General features: G+C 55.5%; 34 non-coding genes across 34 annotated transcripts; 6 read left to right on the plus strand and 28 right to left on the minus strand.

Moving 5' to 3' along the window:
* Positions 1–4: 4 nt before the first annotated feature.
* Positions 5–75, minus strand: Trnag-gcc (transfer RNA glycine (anticodon GCC)). Its single transcript has one exon. It is a non-coding gene; the product is annotated as a tRNA-Gly (tRNA).
* Positions 76–398: 323 nt separating this feature from the next.
* Trnag-ucc (transfer RNA glycine (anticodon UCC)) lies at positions 399–470 on the plus strand. The gene has a single exon. It is a non-coding gene; the product is annotated as a tRNA-Gly (tRNA).
* Positions 471–1,082: 612 nt separating this feature from the next.
* Positions 1,083–1,156, minus strand: Trnai-aau (transfer RNA isoleucine (anticodon AAU)). The gene has a single exon. It is a non-coding gene; the product is annotated as a tRNA-Ile (tRNA).
* Positions 1,157–1,354: 198 nt separating this feature from the next.
* Trnae-uuc (transfer RNA glutamic acid (anticodon UUC)) lies at positions 1,355–1,426 on the minus strand. Its single transcript has one exon. It is a non-coding gene; the product is annotated as a tRNA-Glu (tRNA).
* A 303-nt stretch (positions 1,427–1,729) lies between these two features.
* On the minus strand, positions 1,730–1,802 carry Trnam-cau (transfer RNA methionine (anticodon CAU)). The gene has a single exon. It is a non-coding gene; the product is annotated as a tRNA-Met (tRNA).
* A 382-nt stretch (positions 1,803–2,184) lies between these two features.
* On the minus strand, positions 2,185–2,255 carry Trnag-gcc (transfer RNA glycine (anticodon GCC)). The gene has a single exon. It is a non-coding gene; the product is annotated as a tRNA-Gly (tRNA).
* A 323-nt stretch (positions 2,256–2,578) lies between these two features.
* On the plus strand, positions 2,579–2,650 carry Trnag-ucc (transfer RNA glycine (anticodon UCC)). The gene has a single exon. It is a non-coding gene; the product is annotated as a tRNA-Gly (tRNA).
* Positions 2,651–3,262: 612 nt separating this feature from the next.
* Trnai-aau (transfer RNA isoleucine (anticodon AAU)) lies at positions 3,263–3,336 on the minus strand. The gene has a single exon. It is a non-coding gene; the product is annotated as a tRNA-Ile (tRNA).
* A 198-nt stretch (positions 3,337–3,534) lies between these two features.
* On the minus strand, positions 3,535–3,606 carry Trnae-uuc (transfer RNA glutamic acid (anticodon UUC)). The gene has a single exon. It is a non-coding gene; the product is annotated as a tRNA-Glu (tRNA).
* Positions 3,607–3,909: 303 nt separating this feature from the next.
* Trnam-cau (transfer RNA methionine (anticodon CAU)) lies at positions 3,910–3,982 on the minus strand. Its single transcript has one exon. It is a non-coding gene; the product is annotated as a tRNA-Met (tRNA).
* A 382-nt stretch (positions 3,983–4,364) lies between these two features.
* On the minus strand, positions 4,365–4,435 carry Trnag-gcc (transfer RNA glycine (anticodon GCC)). The gene has a single exon. It is a non-coding gene; the product is annotated as a tRNA-Gly (tRNA).
* Positions 4,436–5,442: 1,007 nt separating this feature from the next.
* On the minus strand, positions 5,443–5,516 carry Trnai-aau (transfer RNA isoleucine (anticodon AAU)). The gene has a single exon. It is a non-coding gene; the product is annotated as a tRNA-Ile (tRNA).
* Positions 5,517–5,714: 198 nt separating this feature from the next.
* Positions 5,715–5,786, minus strand: Trnae-uuc (transfer RNA glutamic acid (anticodon UUC)). The gene has a single exon. It is a non-coding gene; the product is annotated as a tRNA-Glu (tRNA).
* Positions 5,787–6,089: 303 nt separating this feature from the next.
* On the minus strand, positions 6,090–6,162 carry Trnam-cau (transfer RNA methionine (anticodon CAU)). Its single transcript has one exon. It is a non-coding gene; the product is annotated as a tRNA-Met (tRNA).
* A 382-nt stretch (positions 6,163–6,544) lies between these two features.
* On the minus strand, positions 6,545–6,615 carry Trnag-gcc (transfer RNA glycine (anticodon GCC)). Its single transcript has one exon. It is a non-coding gene; the product is annotated as a tRNA-Gly (tRNA).
* Positions 6,616–6,938: 323 nt separating this feature from the next.
* On the plus strand, positions 6,939–7,010 carry Trnag-ucc (transfer RNA glycine (anticodon UCC)). The gene has a single exon. It is a non-coding gene; the product is annotated as a tRNA-Gly (tRNA).
* Positions 7,011–7,622: 612 nt separating this feature from the next.
* Trnai-aau (transfer RNA isoleucine (anticodon AAU)) lies at positions 7,623–7,696 on the minus strand. The gene has a single exon. It is a non-coding gene; the product is annotated as a tRNA-Ile (tRNA).
* A 198-nt stretch (positions 7,697–7,894) lies between these two features.
* Trnae-uuc (transfer RNA glutamic acid (anticodon UUC)) lies at positions 7,895–7,966 on the minus strand. The gene has a single exon. It is a non-coding gene; the product is annotated as a tRNA-Glu (tRNA).
* A 303-nt stretch (positions 7,967–8,269) lies between these two features.
* On the minus strand, positions 8,270–8,342 carry Trnam-cau (transfer RNA methionine (anticodon CAU)). Its single transcript has one exon. It is a non-coding gene; the product is annotated as a tRNA-Met (tRNA).
* Positions 8,343–8,724: 382 nt separating this feature from the next.
* Trnag-gcc (transfer RNA glycine (anticodon GCC)) lies at positions 8,725–8,795 on the minus strand. The gene has a single exon. It is a non-coding gene; the product is annotated as a tRNA-Gly (tRNA).
* Positions 8,796–9,118: 323 nt separating this feature from the next.
* Trnag-ucc (transfer RNA glycine (anticodon UCC)) lies at positions 9,119–9,190 on the plus strand. Its single transcript has one exon. It is a non-coding gene; the product is annotated as a tRNA-Gly (tRNA).
* Positions 9,191–9,802: 612 nt separating this feature from the next.
* On the minus strand, positions 9,803–9,876 carry Trnai-aau (transfer RNA isoleucine (anticodon AAU)). The gene has a single exon. It is a non-coding gene; the product is annotated as a tRNA-Ile (tRNA).
* A 198-nt stretch (positions 9,877–10,074) lies between these two features.
* Positions 10,075–10,146, minus strand: Trnae-uuc (transfer RNA glutamic acid (anticodon UUC)). The gene has a single exon. It is a non-coding gene; the product is annotated as a tRNA-Glu (tRNA).
* A 303-nt stretch (positions 10,147–10,449) lies between these two features.
* On the minus strand, positions 10,450–10,522 carry Trnam-cau (transfer RNA methionine (anticodon CAU)). Its single transcript has one exon. It is a non-coding gene; the product is annotated as a tRNA-Met (tRNA).
* Positions 10,523–10,904: 382 nt separating this feature from the next.
* On the minus strand, positions 10,905–10,975 carry Trnag-gcc (transfer RNA glycine (anticodon GCC)). The gene has a single exon. It is a non-coding gene; the product is annotated as a tRNA-Gly (tRNA).
* A 323-nt stretch (positions 10,976–11,298) lies between these two features.
* Trnag-ucc (transfer RNA glycine (anticodon UCC)) lies at positions 11,299–11,370 on the plus strand. Its single transcript has one exon. It is a non-coding gene; the product is annotated as a tRNA-Gly (tRNA).
* Positions 11,371–11,982: 612 nt separating this feature from the next.
* Trnai-aau (transfer RNA isoleucine (anticodon AAU)) lies at positions 11,983–12,056 on the minus strand. Its single transcript has one exon. It is a non-coding gene; the product is annotated as a tRNA-Ile (tRNA).
* Positions 12,057–12,254: 198 nt separating this feature from the next.
* Trnae-uuc (transfer RNA glutamic acid (anticodon UUC)) lies at positions 12,255–12,326 on the minus strand. Its single transcript has one exon. It is a non-coding gene; the product is annotated as a tRNA-Glu (tRNA).
* A 303-nt stretch (positions 12,327–12,629) lies between these two features.
* On the minus strand, positions 12,630–12,702 carry Trnam-cau (transfer RNA methionine (anticodon CAU)). Its single transcript has one exon. It is a non-coding gene; the product is annotated as a tRNA-Met (tRNA).
* A 382-nt stretch (positions 12,703–13,084) lies between these two features.
* Positions 13,085–13,155, minus strand: Trnag-gcc (transfer RNA glycine (anticodon GCC)). Its single transcript has one exon. It is a non-coding gene; the product is annotated as a tRNA-Gly (tRNA).
* Positions 13,156–13,478: 323 nt separating this feature from the next.
* Positions 13,479–13,550, plus strand: Trnag-ucc (transfer RNA glycine (anticodon UCC)). Its single transcript has one exon. It is a non-coding gene; the product is annotated as a tRNA-Gly (tRNA).
* Positions 13,551–14,162: 612 nt separating this feature from the next.
* Positions 14,163–14,236, minus strand: Trnai-aau (transfer RNA isoleucine (anticodon AAU)). The gene has a single exon. It is a non-coding gene; the product is annotated as a tRNA-Ile (tRNA).
* A 198-nt stretch (positions 14,237–14,434) lies between these two features.
* On the minus strand, positions 14,435–14,506 carry Trnae-uuc (transfer RNA glutamic acid (anticodon UUC)). Its single transcript has one exon. It is a non-coding gene; the product is annotated as a tRNA-Glu (tRNA).
* Positions 14,507–14,809: 303 nt separating this feature from the next.
* Trnam-cau (transfer RNA methionine (anticodon CAU)) lies at positions 14,810–14,882 on the minus strand. The gene has a single exon. It is a non-coding gene; the product is annotated as a tRNA-Met (tRNA).
* Positions 14,883–14,983: the final 101 nt, after the last annotated feature.

Consider the following 14,983-nt stretch of genomic DNA (forward strand, 5'->3'; position numbering starts at 1 on the left):
ATGATGCATCGGCCGGGAATCGAACCCGGGCCGCCCGCGTGGCAGGCGAGCATTCTACCACTGAACCACCGATGCTCAGCTAGTTCACAGCTTCCTGGTGCTTTCCGCTGCAGACGTCTGAGGGGAAAGTGGGACTGCCGTCCAGCGCCGTCGCATCCTCTCGAGAGAATGCTACAGACGCTGAATCCTGCACTGCACTGCTTAAAAATGATCGTCTAAGTACTCTTGCGGCGCACGCACGCGACGACTCTTGCCAAAGGACACGAAATGTGCGTAGAGACGCTGCCTGGATGAGCTCGCCTACCCCGTAACGCGCCTACAGCTACGACCACCTTCAGGCGCCGCTGACAGGCGGGAAGCAGACACAGCGCGGCTCGCGAGGCGCGGAAGGCAACTGTGCGGTGGTGGTGTAATGGTCAGCATAGTTGCCTTCCAAGCAGTTGATCCGGGTTCGATTCCCGGCCACCGCAGCAGGCTTTTACTTTTGCGTATAAGTACTTTTGCCACGCGTCCTTAAATTAATGTTTCTTTCCCCATCTTACTCGCTGCAGGCCACCCTATAGCGTGTGCGTCGATTCCCCTTGAGTCTCGACTTGTCTCGACTTTGCTCAGCTGACGCGAGAGCTGACGCTCTCCAGTCGGCCTATATCAACACGACAAGCACGAGAAACGACTGAGAGAGGCAAGGAGAGGCGAGGCGGTGGACACACAGCACGCCGCTTCATTACACGGTGGCGTCTCCCTGACTGAATCGGGCTGCAGCTGCGAAAAGAAAGGAGAAAGACAAATAGGAAGCAAAATTGCCAACAGTACCCTGCGTTCCCATGCGGTCACCCGCCCAAGCACTGACAGGGGCCAAAGTTGTTACACGTCGGCAATCGGACATTTTCTTTCGTTTTCTCTTTGCCGTATCAGAACCAGCGTATTCAACATATTGTGGCCATTGCCGAGCGAATGCTGTAGCGCTTGCCGACAAGTCGGGTTCGGATCCTCTGTCAACGTCCACGCAGGGCGATGATCTTTTGGCCATCACACTCGCCAGCTGAAATCGGCGCTGCCTTTTCGTAGTAGTAAAAGCGTACTGGCCCGTGGGGGGATCGAACCCACGACCTTCGCGTTATTAGCACGACGCTCTAACCAACTGAGCTAACGGGCCTCGACGCGGACGGTTGCTCAGCCCTACGCTGGAAACACGTGGCATGAAGCCACACGCCACTTCTAGGGTCACTGTGTGCCTGCTCCGCTCGTCCATGTTCTGCTGGCGGTCATGAAACAGTAGCTGAATTGCGAACAGGACGGGAAACGGCAGCACGCACAGCTGAAACTTGAGACGATTCGTGTGGAAAAAATTCCGTTCCGGTACCGGGAATCGAACCCGGGCCTCCTGGGTGAAAGCCAGGTATCCTAGCCACTAGACCACACCAGAGTTCGGCGTTCGTTGGACGGATCGGATGGTCTCTCGCACATTTCGTGCCGAGTCCCGCGTCGGCACCCTTCTCTCTTTGCGAGCGTCTTTGCGCATACTGACTGGCAAGGCGCGCACCTCAAAAGTCTCAGAGCAATGCATTTGGCTTCTTGCTCTACTGGGAGAAGAGGAAAAGGAAAGCTGTAAGTATCAATAACAGGAAGTAAACATTTTCTCGCTGAAGCGTTGAAACGTTGTGGATAACAAACAAGAAATAAGTTCGAGCACTAGCGACAGCACCACCGTGACTCACAGAAAATTAAATGCCCCGGGTGAGAATCGAACTCACGACCTTAAAATTATGAGACTTACGCACTGCCTACTGCGCTACCGAGGCAGGGGGACGGGGGGAGACCGCTGGTCCTGGAATCTGGGTAAGCAGCGTACCCAATGTTAGACGCAGAGATACACTACTTCGTGGTTAACGCGTTCTGTTGCTACACGTGCATTGCCGGCCCAGTTGATTGCGGTGTTGCTGCAGCTTTTGCAACCATAGGCAGCACTCCCCGTCGTTCAAGTTCAATGCCTCGGAGGCACCTGGACACAGCAACTTGTGAGGCCAGGCCGACGCCAGTCCGTAGAACATGACGCGAGCGTCCGAGTGGGGAACCGCGCGTGCTGCGTTCTCGTTTCTTCTCAAGGGAATCCCGCTATACATTCTTGTGGATCGTGCATCTCAAGCGCGCAAGTCACACGGCACCGCGGGAAAAGCAAAATGATGCATCGGCCGGGAATCGAACCCGGGCCGCCCGCGTGGCAGGCGAGCATTCTACCACTGAACCACCGATGCTCAGCTAGTTCACAGCTTCCTGGTGCTTTCCGCTGCAGACGTCTGAGGGGAAAGTGGGACTGCCGTCCAGCGCCGTCGCATCCTCTCGAGAGAATGCTACAGACGCTGAATCCTGCACTGCACTGCTTAAAAATGATCGTCTAAGTACTCTTGCGGCGCACGCACGCGACGACTCTTGCCAAAGGACACGAAATGTGCGTAGAGACGCTGCCTGGATGAGCTCGCCTACCCCGTAACGCGCCTACAGCTACGACCACCTTCAGGCGCCGCTGACAGGCGGGAAGCAGACACAGCGCGGCTCGCGAGGCGCGGAAGGCAACTGTGCGGTGGTGGTGTAATGGTCAGCATAGTTGCCTTCCAAGCAGTTGATCCGGGTTCGATTCCCGGCCACCGCAGCAGGCTTTTACTTTTGCGTATAAGTACTTTTGCCACGCGTCCTTAAATTAATGTTTCTTTCCCCATCTTACTCGCTGCAGGCCACCCTATAGCGTGTGCGTCGATTCCCCTTGAGTCTCGACTTGTCTCGACTTTGCTCAGCTGACGCGAGAGCTGACGCTCTCCAGTCGGCCTATATCAACACGACAAGCACGAGAAACGACTGAGAGAGGCAAGGAGAGGCGAGGCGGTGGACACACAGCACGCCGCTTCATTACACGGTGGCGTCTCCCTGACTGAATCGGGCTGCAGCTGCGAAAAGAAAGGAGAAAGACAAATAGGAAGCAAAATTGCCAACAGTACCCTGCGTTCCCATGCGGTCACCCGCCCAAGCACTGACAGGGGCCAAAGTTGTTACACGTCGGCAATCGGACATTTTCTTTGGTTTTCTCTTTGCCGTATCAGAACCAGCGTATTCAACATATTGTGGCCATTGCCGAGCGAATGCTGTAGCGCTTGCCGACAAGTCGGGTTCGGATCCTCTGTCAACGTCCACGCAGGGCGATGATCTTTTGGCCATCACACTCGCCAGCTGAAATCGGCGCTGCCTTTTCGTAGTAGTAAAAGCGTACTGGCCCGTGGGGGGATCGAACCCACGACATTCGCGTTATTAGCACGACGCTCTAACCAACTGAGCTAACGGGCCTCGACGCGGACGGTTGCTCAGCCCTACGCTGGAAACACGTGGCATGAAGCCACACGCCACTTCTAGGGTCACTGTGTGCCTGCTCCGCTCGTCCATGTTCTGCTGGCGGTCATGAAACAGTAGCTGAATTGCGAACAGGACGGGAAACGGCAGCACGCACAGCTGAAACTTGAGACGATTCGTGTGGAAAAAATTCCGTTCCGGTACCGGGAATCGAACCCGGGCCTCCTGGGTGAAAGCCAGGTATCCTAGCCACTAGACCACACCGGAGTTCGGCGTTCGTTGGACGGATCGGATGGTCTCTCGCACATTTCGTGCCGAGTCCCGCGTCGGCACCCTTCTCTCTTTGCGAGCGTCTTTGCGCATACTGACTGGCAAGGCGCGCACCTCAAAAGTCTCAGAGCAATGCATTTGGCTTCTTGCTCTACTGGGAGAAGAGGAAAAGGAAAGCTGTAAGTATCAATAACAGGAAGTAAACATTTTCTCGCTGAAGCGTTGAAACGTTGTGGATAACAAACAAGAAATAAGTTCGAGCACTAGCGACAGCACCACCGTGACTCACAGAAAATTAAATGCCCCGGGTGAGAATCGAACTCACGACCTTAAAATTATGAGACTTACGCGCTGCCTACTGCGCTACCGAGGCAGGGGGACGGGGGGAGACCGCTGGTCCTGGAATCTGGGTAAGCAGCGTACCCAATGTTAGACGCAGAGATACACTACTTCGTGGTTAACGCGTTCTGTTGCTACACGTGCATTGCCGGCCCAGTTGATTGCGGTGTTGCTGCAGCTTTTGCAACCATAGGCAGCACTCCCCGTCGTTCAAGTTCAATGCCTCGGTGGCACCTGGACACAGCAACTTGTGAGGCCAGGCCGACGCCAGTCCGTAGAACATGACGCGAGCGTCCGAGTGGGGAACCGCGCGTGCTGCGTTCTCGTTTCTTCTCAAGGGAATCCCGCTATACACTCTTGTGGATCGTGCATCTCAAGCGCGCAAGTCACACGGCACCGCGGGAAAAGCAAAATGATGCATCGGCCGGGAATCGAACCCGGGCCGCCCGCGTGGCAGGCGAGCATTCTACCACTGAACCACCGATGCTCAGCTAGTTCACAGCTTCCTGGTGCTTTCCGCTGCAGACGTCTGAGGGGAAAGTGGGACTGCCGTCCAGCGCCGTCGCATCCTCTCGAGAGAATGCTACAGACGCTGAATCCTGCACTGCACTGCTTAAAAATGATCGTCTAAGTACTCTTGCGGCGCACGCACGCGACGACTCTTGCCAAAGGACGCGAAATGTGCGTAGAGACGCTGCCTGGATGAGCTCGCCTACCCCGTAACGCGCCTACAGCTACGACCACCTTCAGGCGCCGCTGACAGGCGGGAAGCAGACACAGCGCGGCTCGCGAGGCGCGGAAGGCAACTGTGCGGTGGTGGTGTAATTGTCAGCATAGTTGCCTTCCAAGCAGTTGATCCGGGGTCGATTCCCGGCCACCGCAGCAGGCATTTACTTTTGCGTATAAGTACTTTTGCCACGCGTCCTTAAATTAATGTTTCTTTCCCCATCTTACTCGCTGCAGGCCACCCTATAGCGTGTGCGTCGATTCCCCTTGAGTCTCGACTTGTCTCGACTTTGCTCAGCTGACGCGAGAGCTGACGCTCTCCAGTCGGCCTATATCAACACGACAAGCACGAGAAACGACTGAGAGAGGCAAGGAGAGGCGAGGCGGTGGACACACAGCACGCCGCTTCATTACACGGTGGCGTCTCCCTGACTGAATCGGGCTGCAGCTGCGAAAAGAAAGGAGAAAGACAAATAGGAAGCAAAATTGCCAACAGTACCCTGCGTTCCCATGCGGTCACCCGCCCAAGCACTGACAGGGGCCAAAGTTGTTACACGTCGGCAATCGGACATTTTCTTTGGTTTTCTCTTTGCCGTATCAGAACCAGCGTATTCAACATATTGTGGCCATTGCCGAGCGAATGCTGTAGCGCTTGCCGACAAGTCGGGTTCGGATCCTCTGTCAACGTCCACGCAGGGCGATGATCTTTTGGCCATCACACTCGCCAGCTGAAATCGGCGCTGCCTTTTCGTAGTAGTAAAAGCGTACTGGCCCGTGGGGGGATCGAACCCACGACCTTCGCGTTATTAGCACGACGCTCTAACCAACTGAGCTAACGGGCCTCGACGCGGACGGTTGCTCAGCCCTACGCTGGAAACACGTGGCATGAAGCCACACGCCACTTCTAGGGTCACTGTGTGCCTGCTCCGCTCGTCCATGTTCTGCTGGCGGTCATGAAACAGTAGCTGAATTGCGAACAGGACGGGAAACGGCAGCACGCACAGCTGAAACTTGAGACGATTCGTGTGGAAAAAATTCCGTTCCGGTACCGGGAATCGAACCCGGGCCTCCTGGGTGAAAGCCAGGTATCCTAGCCACTAGACCACACCAGAGTTCGGCGTTCGTTGGACGGATCGGATGGTCTCTCGCACATTTCGTGCCGAGTCCCGCGTCGGCACCCTTCTCTCTTTGCGAGCGTCTTTGCGCATACTGACTGGCAAGGCGCGCACCTCAAAAGTCTCAGAGCAATGCATTTGGCTTCTTGCTCTACTGGGAGAAGAGGAAAAGGAAAGCTGTAAGTATCAATAACAGGAAGTAAACATTTTCTCGCTGAAGCGTTGAAACGTTGTGGATAACAAACAAGAAATAAGTTCGAGCACTAGCGACAGCACCACCGTGACTCACAGAAAATTAAATGCCCCGGGTGAGAATCGAACTCACGACCTTAAAATTATGAGACTTACGCGCTGCCTACTGCGCTACCGAGGCAGGGGGACGGGGGGAGACCGCTGGTCCTGGAATCTGGGTAAGCAGCGTACCCAATGTTAGACGCAGAGATACACTACTTCGTGGTTAACGCGTTCTGTTGCTACACGTGCATTGCCGGCCCAGTTGATTGCGGTGTTGCTGCAGCTTTTGCAACCATAGGCAGCACTCCCCGTCGTTCAAGTTCAATGCCTCGGAGGCACCTGGACACAGCAACTTGTGAGGCCAGGCCGACGCCAGTCCGTAGAACATGACGCGAGCGTCCGAGTGGGGAACCGCGCGTGCTGCGTTCTCGTTTCTTCTCAAGGGAATCCCGCTATACATTCTTGTGGATCGTGCATCTCAAGCGCGCAAGTCACACGGCACCGCGGGAAAAGCAAAATGATGCATCGGCCGGGAATCGAACCCGGGCCGCCCGCGTGGCAGGCGAGCATTCTACCACTGAACCACCGATGCTCAGCTAGTTCACAGCTTCCTGGTGCTTTCCGCTGCAGACGTCTGAGGGGAAAGTGGGACTGCCGTCCAGCGCCGTCGCATCCTCTCGAGAGAATGCTACAGACGCTGAATCCTGCACTGCACTGCTTAAAAATGATCGTCTAAGTACTCTTGCGGCGCACGCACGCGACGACTCTTGCCAAAGGACACGAAATGTGCGTAGAGACGCTGCCTGGATGAGCTCGCCTACCCCGTAACGCGCCTACAGCTACGACCACCTTCAGGCGCCGCTGACAGGCGGGAAGCAGACACAGCGCGGCTCGCGAGGCGCGGAAGGCAACTGTGCGGTGGTGGTGTAATGGTCAGCATAGTTGCCTTCCAAGCAGTTGATCCGGGTTCGATTCCCGGCCACCGCAGCAGGATTTTACTTTTGCGTATAAGTACTTTTGCCACGCGTCCTTAAATTAATGTTTCTTTCCCCATCTTACTCGCTGCAGGCCACCCTATAGCGTGTGCGTCGATTCCCCTTGAGTCTCGACTTGTCTCGACTTTGCTCAGCTGACGCGAGAGCTGACGCTCTCCAGTCGGCCTATATCAACACGACAAGCACGAGAAACGACTGAGAGAGGCAAGGAGAGGCGAGGCGGTGGACACACAGCACGCCGCTTCATTACACGGTGGCGTCTCCCTGACTGAATCGGGCTGCAGCTGCGAAAAGAAAGGAGAAAGACAAATAGGAAGCAAAATTGCCAACAGTACCCTGCGTTCCCATGCGGTCACCCGCCCAAGCACTGACAGGGGCCAAAGTTGTTACACGTCGGCAATCGGACATTTTCTTTGGTTTTCTCTTTGCCGTATCAGAACCAGCGTATTCAACATATTGTGGCCATTGCCGAGCGAATGCTGTAGCGCTTGCCGACAAGTCGGGTTCGGATCCTCTGTCAACGTCCACGCAGGGCGATGATCTTTTGGCCATCACACTCGCCAGCTGAAATCGGCGCTGCCTTTTCGTAGTAGTAAAAGCGTACTGGCCCGTGGGGGGATCGAACCCACGACCTTCGCGTTATTAGCACGACGCTCTAACCAACTGAGCTAACGGGCCTCGACGCGGACGGTTGCTCAGCCCTACGCTGGAAACACGTGGCATGAAGCCACACGCCACTTCTAGGGTCACTGTGTGCCTGCTCCGCTCGTCCATGTTCTGCTGGCGGTCATGAAACAGTAGCTGAATTGCGAACAGGACGGGAAACGGCAGCACGCACAGCTGAAACTTGAGACGATTCGTGTGGAAAAAATTCCGTTCCGGTACCGGGAATCGAACCCGGGCCTCCTGGGTGAAAGCCAGGTATCCTAGCCACTAGACCACACCGGAGTTCGGCGTTCGTTGGACGGATCGGATGGTCTCTCGCACATTTCGTGCCGAGTCCCGCGTCGGCACCCTTCTCTCTTTGCGAGCGTCTTTGCGCATACTGACTGGCAAGGCGCGCACCTCAAAAGTCTCAGAGCAATGCATTTGGCTTCTTGCTCTACTGGGAGAAGAGGAAAAGGAAAGCTGTAAGTATCAATAACAGGAAGTAAACATTTTCTCGCTGAAGCGTTGAAACGTTGTGGATAACAAACAAGAAATAAGTTCGAGCACTAGCGACAGCACCACCGTGACTCACAGAAAATTAAATGCCCCGGGTGAGAATCGAACTCACGACCTTAAAATTATGAGACTTACGCGCTGCCTACTGCGCTACCGAGGCAGGGGGACGGGGGGAGACCGCTGGTCCTGGAATCTGGGTAAGCAGCGTACCCAATGTTAGACGCAGAGATACACTACTTCGTGGTTAACGCGTTCTGTTGCTACACGTGCATTGCCGGCCCAGTTGATTGCGGTGTTGCTGCAGCTTTTGCAACCATAGGCAGCACTCCCCGTCGTTCAAGTTCAATGCCTCGGAGGCACCTGGACACAGCAACTTGTGAGGCCAGGCCGACGCCAGTCCGTAGAACATGACGCGAGCGTCCGAGTGGGGAACCGCGCGTGCTGCGTTCTCGTTTCTTCTCAAGGGAATCCCGCTATACATTCTTGTGGATCGTGCATCTCAAGCGCGCAAGTCACACGGCACCGCGGGAAAAGCAAAATGATGCATCGGCCGGGAATCGAACCCGGGCCGCCCGCGTGGCAGGCGAGCATTCTACCACTGAACCACCGATGCTCAGCTAGTTCACAGCTTCCTGGTGCTTTCCGCTGCAGACGTCTGAGGGGAAAGTGGGACTGCCGTCCAGCGCCGTCGCATCCTCTCGAGAGAATGCTACAGACGCTGAATCCTGCACTGCACTGCTTAAAAATGATCGTCTAAGTACTCTTGCGGCGCACGCACGCGACGACTCTTGCCAAAGGACGCGAAATGTGCGTAGAGACGCTGCCTGGATGAGCTCGCCTACCCCGTAACGCGCCTACAGCTACGACCACCTTCAGGCGCCGCTGACAGGCGGGAAGCAGACACAGCGCGGCTCGCGAGGCGCGGAAGGCAACTGTGCGGTGGTGGTGTAATGGTCAGCATAGTTGCCTTCCAAGCAGTTGATCCGGGTTCGATTCCCGGCCACCGCAGCAGGCTTTTACTTTTGCGTATAAGTACTTTTGCCACGCGTCCTTAAATTAATGTTTCTTTCCCCATCTTACTCGCTGCAGGCCACCCTATAGCGTGTGCGTCGATTCCCCTTGAGTCTCGACTTGTCTCGACTTTGCTCAGCTGACGCGAGAGCTGACGCTCTCCAGTCGGCCTATATCAACACGACAAGCACGAGAAACGACTGAGAGAGGCAAGGAGAGGCGAGGCGGTGGACACACAGCACGCCGCTTCATTACACGGTGGCGTCTCCCTGACTGAATCGGGCTGCAGCTGCGAAAAGAAAGGAGAAAGACAAATAGGAAGCAAAATTGCCAACAGTACCCTGCGTTCCCATGCGGTCACCCGCCCAAGCACTGACAGGGGCCAAAGTTGTTACACGTCGGCAATCGGACATTTTCTTTGGTTTTCTCTTTGCCGTATCAGAACCAGCGTATTCAACATATTGTGGCCATTGCCGAGCGAATGCTGTAGCGCTTGCCGACAAGTCGGGTTCGGATCCTCTGTCAACGTCCACGCAGGGCGATGATCTTTTGGCCATCACACTCGCCAGCTGAAATCGGCGCTGCCTTTTCGTAGTAGTAAAAGCGTACTGGCCCGTGGGGGGATCGAACCCACGACCTTCGCGTTATTAGCACGACGCTCTAACCAACTGAGCTAACGGGCCTCGACGCGGACGGTTGCTCAGCCCTACGCTGGAAACACGTGGCATGAAGCCACACGCCACTTCTAGGGTCACTGTGTGCCTGCTCCGCTCGTCCATGTTCTGCTGGCGGTCATGAAACAGTAGCTGAATTGCGAACAGGACGGGAAACGGCAGCACGCACAGCTGAAACTTGAGACGATTCGTGTGGAAAAAATTCCGTTCCGGTACCGGGAATCGAACCCGGGCCTCCTGGGTGAAAGCCAGGTATCCTAGCCACTAGACCACACCGGAGTTCGGCGTTCGTTGGACGGATCGGATGGTCTCTCGCACATTTCGTGCCGAGTCCCGCGTCGGCACCCTTCTCTCTTTGCGAGCGTCTTTGCGCATACTGACTGGCAAGGCGCGCACCTCAAAAGTCTCAGAGCAATGCATTTGGCTTCTTGCTCTACTGGGAGAAGAGGAAAAGGAAAGCTGTAAGTATCAATAACAGGAAGTAAACATTTTCTCGCTGAAGCGTTGAAACGTTGTGGATAACAAACAAGAAATAAGTTCGAGCACTAGCGACAGCACCACCGTGACTCACAGAAAATTAAATGCCCCGGGTGAGAATCGAACTCACGACCTTAAAATTATGAGACTTACGCGCTGCCTACTGCGCTACCGAGGCAGGGGGACGGGGGGAGACCGCTGGTCCTGGAATCTGGGTAAGCAGCGTACCCAATGTTAGACGCAGAGATACACTACTTCGTGGTTAACGCGTTCTGTTGCTACACGTGCATTGCCGGCCCAGTTGATTGCGGTGTTGCTGCAGCTTTTGCAACCATAGGCAGCACTCCCCGTCGTTCAAGTTCAATGCCTCGGAGGCACCTGGACACAGCAACTTGTGAGGCCAGGCCGACGCCAGTCCGTAGAACATGACGCGAGCGTCCGAGTGGGGAACCGCGCGTGCTGCGTTCTCGTTTCTTCTCAAGGGAATCCCGCTATACATTCTTGTGGATCGTGCATCTCAAGCGCGCAAGTCACACGGCACCGCGGGAAAAGCAAAATGATGCATCGGCCGGGAATCGAACCCGGGCCGCCCGCGTGGCAGGCGAGCATTCTACCACTGAACCACCGATGCTCAGCTAGTTCACAGCTTCCTGGTGCTTTCCGCTGCAGACGTCTGAGGGGAAAGTGGGACTGCCGTCCAGCGCCGTCGCATCCTCTCGAGAGAATGCTACAGACGCTGAATCCTGCACTGCACTGCTTAAAAATGATCGTCTAAGTACTCTTGCGGCGCACGCACGCGACGACTCTTGCCAAAGGACGCGAAATGTGCGTAGAGACGCTGCCTGGATGAGCTCGCCTACCCCGTAACGCGCCTACAGCTACGACCACCTTCAGGCGCCGCTGACAGGCGGGAAGCAGACACAGCGCGGCTCGCGAGGCGCGGAAGGCAACGGTGCGGTGGTGGTGTAATTGTCAGCATAGTTGCCTTCCAAGCAGTTGATCCGGGTTCGATTCCCGGCCACCGCAGCAGGCTTTTACTTTTGCGTATAAGTACTTTTGCCACGCGTCCTTAAATTAATGTTTCTTTCCCCATCTTACTCGCTGCAGGCCACCCTATAGCGTGTGCGTCGATTCCCCTTGAGTCTCGACTTGTCTCGACTTTGCTCAGCTGACGCGAGAGCTGACGCTCTCCAGTCGGCCTATATCAACACGACAAGCACGAGAAACGACTGAGAGAGGCAAGGAGAGGCGAGGCGGTGGACACACAGCACGCCGCTTCATTACACGGTGGCGTCTCCCTGACTGAATCGGGCTGCAGCTGCGAAAAGAAAGGAGAAAGACAAATAGGAAGCAAAATTGCCAACAGTACCCTGCGTTCCCATGCGGTCACCCGCCCAAGCACTGACAGGGGCCAAAGTTGTTACACGTCGGCAATCGGACATTTTCTTTCGTTTTCTCTTTGCCGTATCAGAACCAGCGTATTCAACATATTGTGGCCATTGCCGAGCTAATGCTGTAGCGCTTGCCGACAAGTCGGGTTCGGATCCTCTGTCAACGTCCACGCAGGGCGATGATCTTTTGGCCATCACACTCGCCAGCTGAAATCGGCGCTGCCTTTTCGTAGTAGTAAAAGCGTACTGGCCCGTGGGGGGATCGAACCCACGACCTTCGCGTTATTAGCACGACGCTCTAACCAACTGAGCTAACGGGCCTCGACGCGGACGGTTGCTCAGCCCTACGCTGGAAACACGTGGCATGAAGCCACACGCCACTTCTAGGGTCACTGTGTGCCTGCTCCGCTCGTCCATGTTCTGCTGGCGGTCATGAAACAGTAGCTGAATTGCGAACAGGACGGGAAACGGCAGCACGCACAGCTGAAACTTGAGACGATTCGTGTGGAAAAAATTCCGTTCCGGTACCGGGAATCGAACCCGGGCCTCCTGGGTGAAAGCCAGGTATCCTAGCCACTAGACCACACCGGAGTTCGGCGTTCGTTGGACGGATCGGATGGTCTCTCGCACATTTCGTGCCGAGTCCCGCGTCGGCACCCTTCTCTCTTTGCGAGCGTCTTTGCGCATACTGACTGGCAAGGCGCGCACCTCAAAAGTCTCAGAGCAATGCATTTGGCTTCTTGCTCTACTGGGAGAAGAGGAAAAGGAAAGCTGTAAGTATCAATAACAGGAAGTAAACATTTTCTCGCTGAAGCGTTGAAACGTTGTGGATAACAAACAAGAAATAAGTTCGAGCACTAGCGACAGCACCACCGTGACTCACAGAAAATTAAATGCCCCGGGTGAGAATCGAACTCACGACCTTAAAATTATGAGACTTACGCGCTGCCTACTGCGCTACCGAGGCAGGGGGACGGGGGGAGACCGCTGGTCCTGGAATCTGGGTAAGCAGCGTACCCAATGTTAGACGCAGAGATACACTACTTCGTGGTTAACGCGTTCTGTTGCTACACGTGCATTGCCGGCCCAGTTGATTGCGGTGTTGCTGCAGCTTTTGCAACCATAGGCAGCACTCCCCGTCGTTCAAGTTCAATGCCTCGGAGGCACCTGGACACAGCAACTTGTGAGGCCAGGCCGACGCCAGTCCGTAGAACATGACGCGAGCGTCCGAGTGGGGAACCGCGCGTGCTGCGTTCTCGTTTCTTCTCAAGGGAATCCCGCTATACATTCTTGTGGATCGTGCATCTCAAGCGCGCAAGTCACACGGCACCGCGGGAAAAGCAAAATGATGCATCGGCCGGGAATCGAACCCGGGCCGCCCGCGTGGCAGGCGAGCATTCTACCACTGAACCACCGATGCTCAGCTAGTTCACAGCTTCCTGGTGCTTTCCGCTGCAGACGTCTGAGGGGAAAGTGGGACTGCCGTCCAGCGCCGTCGCATCCTCTCGAGAGAATGCTACAGACGCTGAATCCTGCACTGCACTGCTTAAAAATGATCGTCTAAGTACTCTTGCGGCGCACGCACGCGACGACTCTTGCCAAAGGACGCGAAATGTGCGTAGAGACGCTGCCTGGATGAGCTCGCCTACCCCGTAACGCGCCTACAGCTACGACCACCTTCAGGCGCCGCTGACAGGCGGGAAGCAGACACAGCGCGGCTCGCGAGGCGCGGAAGGCAACTGTGCGGTGGTGGTGTAATGGTCAGCATAGTTGCCTTCCAAGCAGTTGATCCGGGTTCGATTCCCGGCCACCGCAGCAGGCTTTTACTTTTGCGTATAAGTACTTTTGCCACGCGTCCTTAAATTAATGTTTCTTTCCCCATCTTACTCGCTGCAGGCCACCCTATAGCGTGTGCGTCGATTCCCCTTGAGTCTCGACTTGTCTCGACTTTGCTCAGCTGACGCGAGAGCTGACGCTCTCCAGTCGGCCTATATCAACACGACAAGCACGAGAAACGACTGAGAGAGGCAAGGAGAGGCGAGGCGGTGGACACACAGCACGCCGCTTCATTACACGGTGGCGTCTCCCTGACTGAATCGGGCTGCAGCTGCGAAAAGAAAGGAGAAAGACAAATAGGAAGCAAAATTGCCAACAGTACCCTGCGTTCCCATGCGGTCACCCGCCCAAGCACTGACAGGGGCCAAAGTTGTTACACGTCGGCAATCGGACATTTTCTTTCGTTTTCTCTTTGCCGTATCAGAACCAGCGTATTCAACATATTGTGGCCATTGCCGAGCGAATGCTGTAGCGCTTGCCGACAAGTCGGGTTCGGATCCTCTGTCAACGTCCACGCAGGGCGATGATCTTTTGGCCATCACACTCGCCAGCTGAAATCGGCGCTGCCTTTTCGTAGTAGTAAAAGCGTACTGGCCCGTGGGGGGATCGAACCCACGACCTTCGCGTTATTAGCACGACGCTCTAACCAACTGAGCTAACGGGCCTCGACGCGGACGGTTGCTCAGCCCTACGCTGGAAACACGTGGCATGAAGCCACACGCCACTTCTAGGGTCACTGTGTGCCTGCTCCGCTCGTCCATGTTCTGCTGGCGGTCATGAAACAGTAGCTGAATTGCGAACAGGACGGGAAACGGCAGCACGCACAGCTGAAACTTGAGACGATTCGTGTGGAAAAAATTCCGTTCCGGTACCGGGAATCGAACCCGGGCCTCCTGGGTGAAAGCCAGGTATCCTAGCCACTAGACCACACCGGAGTTCGGCGTTCGTTGGACGGATCGGATGGTCTCTCGCACATTTCGTGCCGAGTCCCGCGTCGGCACCCTTCTCTCTTTGCGAGCGTCTTTGCGCATACTGACTGGCAAGGCGCGCACCTCAAAAGTCTCAGAGCAATGCATTTGGCTTCTTGCTCTACTGGGAGAAGAGGAAAAGGAAAGCTGTAAGTATCAATAACAGGAAGTAAACATTTTCTCGCTGAAGCGTTGAAACGTTGTGGATAACAAACAAGAAATAAGTTCGAGCACTAGCGACAGCACCACCGTGACTCACAGAAAATTAAATGCCCCGGGTGAGAATCGAACTCACGACCTTAAAATTATGAGACTTACGCGCTGCCTACTGCGCTACCGAGGCAGGGGGACGGGGGGAGACCGCTGGTCCTGGAATCTGGGTAAGCAGCGTACCCAATGTTAGACGCAGAGATACACTACTTCGTGGTTAACGCGTTCTGTTGC

This window comes from Schistocerca cancellata, unplaced genomic scaffold (genome assembly GCF_023864275.1).
Source record: "Schistocerca cancellata isolate TAMUIC-IGC-003103 unplaced genomic scaffold, iqSchCanc2.1 HiC_scaffold_322, whole genome shotgun sequence".
Lineage (NCBI taxonomy): Eukaryota > Metazoa > Arthropoda > Insecta > Orthoptera > Acrididae > Schistocerca > Schistocerca cancellata.